Genomic DNA, 13,506 nt, shown 5'->3' with positions numbered 1-13,506 from the left:
GATAAAGCTCAATAATAATAAAAAGACACTTATTAATAATGTCCAGCATTCTGCAACAATTATTGATAGTAAGAATAACAACAGAATACTTTCCGAAGGATGTTAACAATAGTAAAGTTCAATGATAATAAAAAAGATATTTTTTAATAATGCCTAACACTCTGCAATAATATTATTCTGATTATTATCAAAAAAAAAAAAACTTGCAGAGCAATCTCAGCTATCATCAAGCTCAGAGATAATGAAAATACATTTGTTAATAATGTTCTGCACTCTGCCACAATATTTTTCTTACTATTATTATTGTTATTATTCTTAAAAACAATAAAATACTTTAAAAAAAAGCAGTCAGTGATCGGTGATAATAATAGACACTTAGACAATGCCCAGCACTCTGTAACAGTAATAATATTCCTTATAATAATGTAATCCTGTGATTGGGATGTGAGAAGTAGAGTTGTTGGCAGTGGTCAGCACATGGTCCCCCTGCAGTCTCTCCTCTTCCCTCTCTGTGTCTCCTCTCCTCTGTTGTCCCCGGAGGTGAGGAGGAGCCGGCTCTTCTCCCCTCCCTCCTCCTCATCCTCAGTCTGGATTCTCGAGCTCACTGCTGACTTACTAAGCGGAGCTCATGTGGGAATAGCAGAGCGGATCCATTCCTTCCCCACTTCTCCTGCCACCTTCCTCCGCTACCAGGGACGACTCCTGGCACACCACTGGAAGGATATGTGGGGCACCCAGCTCTGATCTCATCTCTACTTCTATCAACTTCAACTCAGCCTGGCACCAGGTGGGTGAAAGGTCGGGGCACTGTGGGCACACACTGTCTGCATGCTGTATGCTGCCTTCTCTGAGTCCTGGGCATAACTTTATCACTGCCCATCGACTCATAGAAATACTTTGTTATTGTTCATTGTTTGTTAGAGGAGAGATCAGTGATTGGGAATTGGAGGGGGGTGACAGCTCACAGGTGGATGGGTGCCCCTCTCCCACATCACCCACTTATTTTACTAGACAGACTACTAAGACTATGGGGTGATGATGGCAAACTGTATCTAATCTATTCTTATAGCTAGACTTTAGCTATACTGCACTCTAACATTACATTGGTATGTTCATTTGCCATTTACAGTATATATATATATATATATATAGATAGATAGATAGATGTGTGTTTGTGTGTATATCTATATATATATATATATATATATATATATATATATATATATATATATATATATATATATATATATATATATATATATATATATATATATATTACAGTATATTAAATATAAGTGTGTACATTTTTCATATATATATGAGAAAAACCTTATACACTATACACTTTAATATATATATATATATATATATATATATATATATATATATATATATATATATATATATATATATATATATATATATATAATCACACTTTTATTATATTTATATATATTTATTTACTGTATATTCGTTTTTCTTTCTTTATATGTATATTACCATCAGATAAAAGGATTCCGTTTTACATCAGAGGTCATTTCTATGTGCCACAGGCATTTCCACATACATTTGAGATTTGAGATATAGATTACAGATGAGCAGGTGACCATGTGGTACATATACCTCAACCATGTGTCACCTGTATCTACCCTGATCTGGAGTTTTGTGTTGTATCTGGTGAATACAGAGGGAATAGTATAGATATGATGATACATCTGGAGTTTTGTATCTGATGAATACAGTGTGAATGCAATAGATATGAGGATAGTCTGGAGTTTTGCATCTGGTGAATGTTGAGTGAATAATATAGATATGAGGGTGGATCTGGAGTTTTGTATCTGGTGAATGTACAGTGAATAGTATAGATATGAGGATAAATCTGGAGTTTTTTGTATGGTGTATGTAGAGTGAATAGTATAGATATGATACATCTGGAGTTTTGTATCTGGTGAATGCAGAGTGAGTAGCATAGTTATGAGGATAAACCTGGAGTTTTTCTATCTGGTGAATGCAGAGTGAATATTATAGATACGAGGATAAATCTGGAGTGTTGCATCTGGTGAATGCAGAGTGAATAGAAGAGAAAAAAGGATAAATCTGGAGTTTTGTATCTGGTGAATGCAGAGTGAATGGTATACATATGAGGATAAATCTGGAGTTTTGTATCTGACGAATACAGAGTGAATAGTAAAGCTATGAGTATATACAGAACAACTTGGAGTATTACAGTGATTGCAGTCATTTCCTGGTAATGCATTTGCTGGCGATGCCAGGTGGGTTGGTCTTGCCCTGCTGGCACACAGGTCCGGTGTAGAGATCGGATGTGTATAGAGGAACTCAACCGTTATGTAAATGTCTGCCCAGACATTGTTGGGACCCAGGTGTTTTATTCTGATATGACATGGCGTTCCTTGTCCAAGCTGATTGATGGAGGTCTTGGTGTTTTCAAGCTTATTATTAGAATATGAATATAGGTGAGGGTGATGTTCTGCATATATGATGTATAGTAAACCCCTGAAATCATTGTGTTTGTTACAGTGTGTGTACAGAGCTAATACATCCTTTGTGATATAACACGGGCCAAGTGTATGCTAATGTTGCAACTGTACATGGGTGTGTCAGGGAAGTGGGTAACTAATGAATCTGATATAATTATAACCTTTCACTAATCCAATTTGTAAAGATGTACAGCTTTTATACTCAAGCGTACACTTACTATATAGATATAGAAAGCTCCTGGCTCTAGGTATGTGCCACCTGTCTTATTTTACTCTCAGTGCTTGCAGCCATTACCTATTTGTTAAAACTCATAAGACCTGAGAGCGACCTGATCTAACTCCAGTGTAGAGCTCGAAAACACAGTGAATCTCATTATGAATCTCAGTCTGGACAACTTCCACCTCCTACTCATCCTACCAAATACTAATGTGGACTTGTAGTACAAGGAGCAAGGCATGGGAAGTATGGAAGTGTGGATTCTCTATTAATGCGTTCATGAATACATTATTATTATCATTACTATTATATTAAATCAGGGGTAGGCAACCCCCGGCTCCCTCCCCATCAGCAGAGCAGCACAGGGAAGTGTCAGTGAAACAGTAATGCATTCCAATTTCAGAATTCCCCACATCGCACCTGCACTGAGAGGTTGGCACTGTGCCCCCACACATTGCAAAAGATGGAGGAGGAGGACAGTCTTGGCCACTGCTAAAGCCAATCACAGTCCTGCTAGCCCCGCCCACCATCTGGAGGAAGATTACTCGCTTGGTTGCCACTACCAATCTCAGAAAGAAGGGATTTCACCAACTCAGAAAACCACAATCAGGTGACAGTTTGTGGAATTACTGTTGAGCTTCTGGGAACTTTGTTGAAATTATTCCTGAATCTTTGTGTCACTTACTACTGAACCCCTGCACTCTGTGTCCCTTTAAGCCACAGCCAGTATTCAGCGCAATGAAAATCACACCCAACCACTTTTTCTCAGCTGCGGGGGCCCAACTTATGATCCTGCACATAGGTCCACTGCTTTCAGAAAATACCCCTGACCTGAGCTCATCATTGCACATACTTTCCATATGCTTGTATGGAACAGAAGAGTAGGAGGGTATAGTGGTGGGGCAGATTTGTAGGGAGGTACAGTGGTGGAAGAAATGAGAAGGAGGTTCAGTGTGCACTGTTTGCCCCCCCCCCCCAAAATATACCCCCAGTCGCCACTGGATATATATGATATTTTTATTGTCATTCCAAATACATGTGTATATAAACTACATGTTTTGATCACTTGTATGATGAACACCTGCCATTCCTGTTCTGTCATTTTTAAAGAGGAAGTAAACCCTGATGAGTTTACTTCCTCTTTCATTCCCTGCAAAGGTAAAGCATAATGGACTACTATGCATCGCACTCACTTACCTGACACAGGAGCCAGCGAAGTCACCGCTGTCCCCTGTAGTCCGCCGCGTCCATCTTCTCGGTGGGTCTCGCTGCTCCGCAGCTGTCATTCGGCGAAGCCACGATGACGTCACTCCCAAGCATGCGCACGGGAGCCGCCACTCGTGGCATATCGCCGTTGCCCGCGACGCGCTCAGTGCGCCTGCGAGCAGCTGTCTATGGCGCATGCGCCGTAGACAGCGGTGCCTGTCTTTCGGCAAATATCTCCTAAACCGTGTAGGTTTAGGAGATATTTCTTGGACCTACAGGTAAGCCGTAATCTAGGCTTACCTGTAGGTCAAAGTGTGTTGTAAGGGTTTACAACCACTTTAAGGCTCAGTTTACACTAGACATGTGTGGTTTGTTTCGTATGAAACGAAAATTCGTAAGAATTTCCGAAAATTCGTACATTTGGAAGCATGCGAAATACGAATTTCTATGCTTTCGAATTGTATATGAAATACGAAATTTCGTTGACGAATTTCGGATCCAAATTCCGTTACAACGGAAACGTGACTGATGTTTTGTTGACTAATCAGTGGCTTCCTTCTGCTGCTGAGTGAAGGTTGGGAAAATTACCTTTTTTAATATGGGATTGGGAGACTGGTACTGGTAGTCAATGGGAGATTCAGAATCAGACAAAATAAGAATGTTTGTTAATATTGTTTTATTATTGTCATAATAATTACAATTATTCGTTATGATGAAGTTAAAAACACAGGAAGTCAGCACAGGGATGGTGGGAGCCCCTCATAATTAGCACAGCACAGGGATGGTGGGAGCCCCTCATAATGAGCACAGCAGGGGTACAGCCCCAGGAGGAAGTCAGCACAGCACAGGGATGGTGGAAGCCCCTCATAATGAGCAAAGCAGGGGTACAAACCCAGGAGGAAGTCAGCACAGCACAGGGATGGTGGGAGCCCCTCATAAGAGAAAGGTATTTTTTGCTTTTGAAATTCATCATAACAAATGTTCGTAATTGTTATGAAAAGTTAACAAACCTAACGAAAATTTGTATTTCGTATGAATCCAAATTGAATTTCAGACACGAATTACGAAATACGAATTAATGGCTAATATAAAATGGAACGAAACTAAACAAATTTATTGACAGAGCACATGTCTAGTTTACACTGCCCCAATCTGAAAGTTGCACGAATTGTCGTGTGACTTTGCCAGGTGACTTACTGGCGACTTGAACACTTTTTTGATAGATTGCATATCCCTTTAAAGTGGTTGTATAGTCTTAATTTGAACTTTTACCTACAGGTAAGCCTATAATAAGGCTTACCTGTAGGTGAAAAAAATATTTCCTAAACCTGTACAGTTTAGGAGATATTCCCCTGGCAATGCGCCGCTGACTGCAGCGGCGCATGCGCACAGGGGATTCTCAGCTGGAAGCCCAGCAGACGCCGGACCCTGCCGGAAAGAAATCTCCCGTGCGCAATGCGCAGGAGTGACGATATCACTGCTCCGGCCACTCACAGCGCAGGAGCCGCGATATCCGGAAGATGCGCAGAGGGAACATGTCAGCTCCCGTGTATTGGGTGAGATGTTGGGGGCTCATTCTAAGGTAAGTATTTCATAATGAGCTAGTATGCGGTGCATACTAGCTCACTATGCCATTTGCCTTGCAGGTGTGAAAAAAACAAAAAACATATCAGCGAGTTTACTACCGCTTTAAACTCCAGTAAAACATATGTGTGCTGCCAAAAAGCTAAGTTTTAATACCCACCCGCCACACATGTAAGTTGGTGAATGCTCCAGAAGCTACAATGGTTACATGTGTATTAATTTCCCTAATGAGTATTCCAGACTTCTGTTCTGATAAACCTGTGGGTTCTTCTAGTTATTATATTGAAAAACTGGATTTCTGCTTTGCAGTATCTGTGAATCCTAAGGTAAGTGGGTTTATTAACCGCTGGCATAACTTGAAGAAGGATGTGTTTGGCCACCACCGTTGGTTACTGTGCTAATTGCTCACTGCTGGCTACTTGTAAGACGGTGGACAGCCTGGACTCTTCATTCACTCTCTTTCATTAAGCCATCTTGTCTAGCTGTAAAAATATAAAGGCAATCATTCAGTTTTGTCAGAATGCCATTCTTAAAACTAGAAGCCATGTAGAATGTGCATTACGCAGATCATGGGGTGGGCAATGAATTTTGACAAGGGGCCACATGAGAAACTGGGACTGGTTTGGAGGGCCAAACTTAATTCTTCTTGATGTGAATTTTGGACCTTGGAAGGGATGCATAAAGAAAACAAACACATGAGAAGAAGAAAGGTAGCGACAATCCAAGATCACATATAATGGGCATCTTTATTCAATCCATGCAGGTAAAAAAGACAGACACCCAGCTCCAGGACAGACAGTTTACATGTCTCATCCATGAAGGCTTATTCATAAACAAATACTTGACACTATGAATAATAGGTACAATTGTTCATGAAATAGGTCTCTTTCAGATAAATGGTCAGGGGATGGTAAAAATTGGTGTTTTTTTTCCATCTCCTGGCCACCAACCCAGATTGTAAAATAACAGCCAGACAGTGTTGTCTACATGCCACGGCCCAATACTTTGCTAAGCTCAGTAAGGAGGCTAACAGGCTCAGAGAGGCATACTGACAGCAGAGGCATCAAGGGCAGGATAGGGACAGCCAAAAATCCAGATGTGGCCTTGGAGCTGCAATTTGCAGTTGGTTTTCTCCTAGGGTCTATAGTATGTCCTATTACATTTAGAAAAGTGAAGAGCTTTTTGCAGAATAGGTTTATATAACAAGAGAACCATCATTTTCATATTTTCCAATGCAGTGGAGCTGTGCCCACACTGCATGAGTTAACTGTTTGTTTTGTCCAGGGGTGCACAGAAAGGCTATACTTACCTAATCCTTCGTGCCTCTGGAAAACGGTACACCCCCCCCGCCATAGCCAACGGTGGACTGTTCCTGCTTTCCTGCCTCACACCCAGAGCCAGTCTGTGGGCATGATGATGTCAGGAACAGTCCATGCACAAGACCGCTAGCATGCAGGGGGACAGGAGGTTTAGGTAAGTATATACCCACTCTCCTATCCCCTAGACAAAAACGAGCTGATAACCCATGCAGTGTGGGCACAGCCCCACTGCATGGGAAAATAAATTCCTCAAATTCTTCTTTAAATCTGTTTCATTGCAATGGTTTTATCAATACATTTTTCATTCCTGCAGTTCATAGAGGGATTAGATAGCTGCTTCCTGCATGAGTCATTTTATAATTTCCTCTCAACCACACGTCCTGCTTTTCTTCAAACTCATGGTGGTACACCCATACCTCAGAATGTCACCATTGCTGACACATATCCTTGGCTGAGTTTAGTGCCATTGTTACCAGTATATCTTCCTAGAACAATGGTAAATCATCAAAATAAGATCTGTTCGCAAGGGGATGAGTTACGGTAGTTAATTCAAAACCAACATTTCAATTTCTGGTTAATGCAAGCAGGTTCAACCAAACAATAGAGTCCTCCTTCTCTCTGGCACACCAGCAGTAATGTTTCCTGGTTGGACCTTTCTTTCATTTTCCTACTGTCTCTGATGACACCACGCAAAGCTGTCATACTCCATAATGCACAATGAATGAAGACAAGTGTGATAACCTTGCAATTGCTTTAGTGAGGTGCTAGACTCTTCGTCTACAATGGCAAATCCCAGTCCTATAAACTTGTGCGCCCAGGTTAAGGAGAAATTTGTGTTTAGGTCAGCAGAGGGATCATAAGTTTGAAATGCTGCAGTAAAACATGTTTTATTCATCGCCATCTTGAGACCTCATTCATACCTGAATGATTGGAAGAGCGTTTCCCAAAGCACTTTAACACTTAAAGCGGTATTAAGCACAAAAGCAAACCTTTATTTTATTGCAGCTTACCCATTCTTAGATGTGTTGGCTGCATTCATTTTCTTTTTTAGGCTTTCTTTCCTTCTTGTTTCTACTGGCAATCTGGCCAGTAAGTTTGTTATTTTCAACAGAACAAGCTCTCCTGCAAATGCATCAGTTAAGAGTGTTGAGAAAAAAAAGTATTTACCACTGATGGGCTGCCTACAGTGATCAGCTTTTATTTATTCATGCAAAACCTTTATCCCAAGTAAAAAAACACTGTTTTATGTAGCCTCATTATAAACCCCGGTTCACACTGCAGTGACTTTGAATCACGGCTTGCATGTGACTTCTTTAGCAGAAGTCAATGCAAGTCGTGTTGAAGTCACGCCAAAAGTAGTGCAGGAACCTTTTTCTAAGTCGGAGCGACTCAAGTAGCACCCATTAGAATGATCTCATTGCCATTTATAGGGTGCAATGGGACCTTAAACTCTCAAGTTGCATGACAAGTCGTGGCAGTGTGAACCAAGGCTAAAGTGTGAGCTGGAGTTTGGCTTCAGTTTTTAGTGTCTAAAATCTGCTAACACTCCTCTCCCCCCAAACTGACAATGCTGCTGTCCAAAGATGCCCCTTTGCTCCTTATTCCAGAGTAGGGGCACTCTAATGCAGAAGCTATGTTGCTGGCCACATCACCAGGTGAAAAAGAGAGAGAAAAAGACTAAAAGGATAAAACTAATGCAGACACCACATCTAGATTGGTAAGCTGCAATATATTACATTTGTGGTTTTGGATTTAATACCATTTTAACATCAAGATATATATAGCAGTGGACAGGGTCAGTAGTAGAGGTTGACCAATATCATTTTTTCAGGGCCGATACTGATTTTTCAGCTGCCTTTATGGCCGATAGCCTATATCAGGTGCCAATATTCTGTAGGTTTAAAGTTTTTATTTTTACACTGTCCTTTTACATTTTTTATCACTTTTATTGCTGTCACAAGCAATGTAAACATCCCTTGTGACAGGTACTCTTTATGGATGGATCTGGGTCTATAAGACCCCAAACCCCTCCACTGCACGTAAAAGTATTCAAAGCGCCAAGATCTGCATTTTTGAATACTTTCTATTTTTTTTTAAACCTCTCGCCTTTAGGATGAGAGTAATCTGGAAGTGATGTCATGACATCGCTTCTGGGTTACTAGATCCGAGACAAGAACACAGCAATCAGCTTTGTTCGGGTCACTGGGCAGCCGGTGGACATGCTTCTTGGTCTCTCGGGCCTCTCGGTGGGACGGGAGACCTGGGCTGAGTGGCGGAAGGTGGCGGGAGGAGGGGGGCATCCCCTCCCGCTACTTGTGGTAACAGCCGAGTGGCTGCTTAGCCACATTGGTTGTTATTACAAGAAAGCCAATCGTCCACTCTAAAGAGCCATCACCCCGGTACAACCACTTGAAGCAATATCAGTAATATCAATACTTTTTTTTACCGATATCGATTCTTCAAAAAAAAAAATGAATATCGGCCGTCGATAATAGGTCGACCCCTAGTCAGTAGAGCAGAGATTGGTGTCAGTAGTTTATTTTCATTATTATTTTGTTACAATTTTGTTTTTCTATTATTTTTGACAATGTTATTTTTTTTTTTTTTTACAATTTTATTAGGAGCCTTGTTGGGGGCTTTGGTGAAATATCAGGGGTCTAAACAGACCCCTGACATTGCACTTTGGACACAGAGCAAGGGACTGAGGAGAGAGATTCCCCTGTCTCTTTCTATGCAGCCAGGCAGCATGGGGAATCTGCATAGTACAGGGTGATTAGGGTGTGCCCAGGCACACCTTGCACCCCTTGTGCGCACACCTACCTTTATGATCTAACGCCTGATATTTTGTATATCTTCATACATCTGCTTTGTAAGTGAACAATCCTCTTCTTATTATCTAATTGTGTTAACTAGCGAATACATAATTCATGTAGCAGTGCCAGTGACATGAAACAGCACAATATGAATACCAAACGTACACATATGTTTATCTTCATATACTATTAGAAAGAACATCCGTTTCTTTTAATATACATATTACACATACATATTAAGTATTGGATATGCCATGTAGCAATCTCATAGGTACTTTTTTCCCCCCGTGTTGTCAAGATAGATAAATGTCATTCTAGTGCTAGTCATCTGTTTTGTATCTCATCTGGATTAATATTTATTTATTCCAGGTCTGTTTATAATAGTATTATGCTGATTCCAAATATAGTTTGTCCACTTCAGATTTTTTTTTTCTTTTACATTCTGCATATTCCAACGTGTTCCTTTGGATTCATCTGCTTGTGATTCTTTCAGAAATACAGTTTAGCAAAAAATAAATTAGGTTAGGTCATGACTGCTGCAGTAAGGCAAGTACATTTGTGCTATTAGGCCATTGTTTAAAACAATTCAACGTCTTGCCAATAGTGCAGAGTGTTTCTTTGTAGCTACACAGGCTTCAAAAAAACCCAAATGGTCATAACGCCCCTGTTATCGCCCCCCTGTTATCGCATTCGAGCCATCCAGAACTCTTGGACTGTTGGTGTTATATATGGAATAAGCTGAAAAAACAAGATTTGGTATTCTAAAAGTGAGATATCGCTCCCTTGTGCAGCTATTCGAGAAAATTGGCTGAACAAAATCAGAGTTGGCTCAAAAAAGTGTAACACCTGCTACTAACTCAAGCTGCAAGAATAAAGAAAACAACACATATGAACATATACTGAAGAAAGGGTAAATAAATAATTAAACTGAGGTTGACTTATTAAAGTAGTGGCGACATAGAAAAGTAAGGCCTGGGTCACGCTAGTGCAACTTCTAATGGGACTTGAGTCGCATAGAATTGCATGACAAAGGAAATCTCATTGTTTAATGATGCCTGTTCTAATCAATGCGACCATGTCGCACCAAAGTCACACCGCATAATTACACTGTAAATTGCACAAAAGTCACAGTACAGTAGTGTAAACAGAACCTAAATGTTCACTGAGCTTACTAAATATGGTGAAGGTAGCTTTACATTGTATTCCCAACCATGTGCAAGGAAAATAAAATAACAGTATTATTTCCATGCATTTTACTGGAATTTAACACAATTTAATAGCAGTATTATTTCCAGGCATTTTACTAGAATTTAACACAATTTCATACTATTTACTAAACTCAGGGATATTCACTTTACAAAGTGAACGTTGACTTTGCTAAGTCTCTACTGCTCCTCACTGACACAAACCTTTTCAAGTTAAAATGGTCTTGTCTTATGCCAATACATCGATTTGGTATACGCCTTTATTATCAAACGTGATATAGATCTGGACATCCAATAGGGAAGAAATGATCTTGGACTCTGAACTTCAGTCCTATACCTAGTGCTCTAAACCTGTATTACTTCCTTCTTTCCTTGCAGCTAACATGCCATCCTATTACCTCCTCTACTTAAGAACCCAAACCCTTTTCCCTTAAATTGTATCTAAATAAACCCTTAAATAAAAATATAATATTTTGCAATTTACCAATTATAAGATGTGGTGGTTGCATTACTTTTCTGTTTTTAGTATTTTTCATCGTTTTTTGCACCTTGAGATCCAGCCAGTAACACACTTCCTCTATCTGTGGAGGAGCACTTGAGACACCCTTTCTAAAACAGCACTTTCTAAATAGTGTAGTGTTAGATGGACAAGTATATTTACATAAATGACTTACAAATTAAAATCTAACTCCAGCTAACACTTTTTAAACACCTACAGAAACGCTATTTGAAAAAAAAATGTTTACATAAATGTTTCAACTAAATGTAATAGAACCCAATGGGGGTTATTTACGAAAGGCAAATCTATGTTGCACTGCAAGTGCACTTGGAAGTGCAGTCGCTTCAAATCTAAGGGGTAGATCTGAAATGAGTGGAAGCTCTGCTGATTTTATCATCCAATCATGTTCAAGCTAAAATGCTGTTTTTTATTTTCCTTGCTTGTCCCCCTCAGATCTACAGTGACTTTACTTCCAAGCGCACTTTCAGTGCAAAGTGGATTTTCCTTTAGTAAATAACCCCCAATGCAGGCGCACCTGCCAGTGCTTAAACATTTGTGTCAACCCTCTAATTTCCACTTAGGTTTGTTAAAGGAAGTTGAAACAGTAGGGAGTTCTTTGTTAATGTTAGTGGCAGACCTCGCCGTATATGTCATTTTTTTATTTTGCCTTTAGTACCATTTTAATCCCCAAGTCCTAACTCCTGTAACCCCCTGTGCCTTGCACAGGAAGTCCTGTCTCGTACTGGAGGTGTGGGAGATGGGTATTTGGATGTAGATATTTGGCCCCTAGAGGTCCTCAATGCAGGGGCCTGGTTGCAGCCACAACCCCTGTTTAAATACCAGTGCATGCACCCATTTGCCAAGCCATACAGCTGGATCTGCTAACATCGGAATTTTCAGGAATTATTCAGTGTTTTGTATATATTTTCTTTATTACACTATTATTTTCAGCACTAAATCTTTCTAATCAGGTAAATATAAAATATTGCAGATGAGTATAATATCATTTTCAGCCAGAAGGTAAAGTTCAATGAAAGAGCTGTACAGTATATACAGGTATATATATATATATATATATATATATATATATATATATATATATATATATATATATAAATATATATATATATGCAAAATGTATGCAATAATATAAAAAAAATACATGTATATTTCCTTTAAATATGTCCCAATTATTTTTATATATTTTATAGTTAATTCCAGCTGATAATTTCTCTTGTTATGTTTTATAGATCTTTTAAATGTAATTTGGATTTTAGAATGTATAATAATGTTATATACTTACGCCATTCTGTCCTCATGACATAGCCTTCAAGCTATTTCCCTCTAATATTTCTAACTAACAAAAGCACTCTCATAGAGTAACACTTCAAAGTGATCTCCTATCTAGATTTAGGCAGCTATTCCAGTCATCTGTGTCCAGCCCACTCAGAAGGTTAAGGGTCCCTTACTAAAGGACTTTGGTTTATTGAGAAATACATATTTTATCCAGCATATACAGCTACAGTTAAGTGTATACCAGGCAAGCTCACCTTTGTTGTAACCATATCATATTTTTTACAAATATTTGTGTTAAAAACACTTTTTTTTTAAATGAAAGAATAAAATGAAAATGAATCAATTAACACGCTCCATGAAATAACTTCATATGAGAAGCAACCCATCTGCTGCTGCCAGACTTATCCACCTTGCCAATCGCTCAGTGTCTGCCAACCCTCTCCTGCAATCCCTACACTGGCCCCCATTCACCGAGTGAATTAAATACAAAATACTAACCACACCATACAACGCCATTCACAACTACATCACCAATCTTGTCTCCAAATATCACCCAAATCGTCCTCTCCGCTCTTCTTAAGACCTCCTACTCTCTTGCTTTCTCGTCTCCTCCTCCCATACTCGTCTTCAGGATTTCTCCAGAGCCTCTCCCATCCTCTGGAACTCGCTACCTCCACCTGTCCAACTATCCCCTACTCTTGCTACCTTTAGGCGATCCCTGAAAACTCATCTCTTAAGGGAAGCCTATGACGTCTCAAACTAATCTTTTACCACTTCCATTAGCTCATTCTCCACAGTTACCACCCTTTGTGCCACCTTCCGTGCCCTATTAGATTGTAAGCTCTTCTGAGCAGAGCCCTGTTAATCCT

The 13,506-nt window shown here is 39.7% G+C and overlaps 1 protein-coding gene across 2 annotated transcripts in view; it reads left to right on the top strand.

The window, feature by feature from the left end:
• Window positions 1-588: 588 nt before the first annotated feature.
• The window catches only part of MET (MET proto-oncogene, receptor tyrosine kinase), a 196,138-nt gene continuing 183,220 nt past the window's right edge, over window positions 589-13,506 (top strand). For both annotated transcript variants that reach the window (XM_077471942.1, XM_077471943.1), the window contains exon 1: window positions 589-787. The gene's annotated coding sequence lies outside the window, so the exon portion shown is untranslated. The remainder of the gene's footprint in view (window positions 788-13,506) is intronic.

This window comes from Lithobates pipiens, unplaced genomic scaffold (assembly GCF_037356315.1).
Source record: "Lithobates pipiens isolate NorthernLeopardFrog02 unplaced genomic scaffold, aLitPip1_a1.2 Scaffold_8, whole genome shotgun sequence".
Taxonomy (NCBI): Eukaryota; Metazoa; Chordata; class Amphibia; order Anura; family Ranidae; genus Lithobates; species Lithobates pipiens.
Note: the sequence above shows the minus strand (reverse complement) of the source record. Positions and strands in the feature narration are given on the sequence as shown.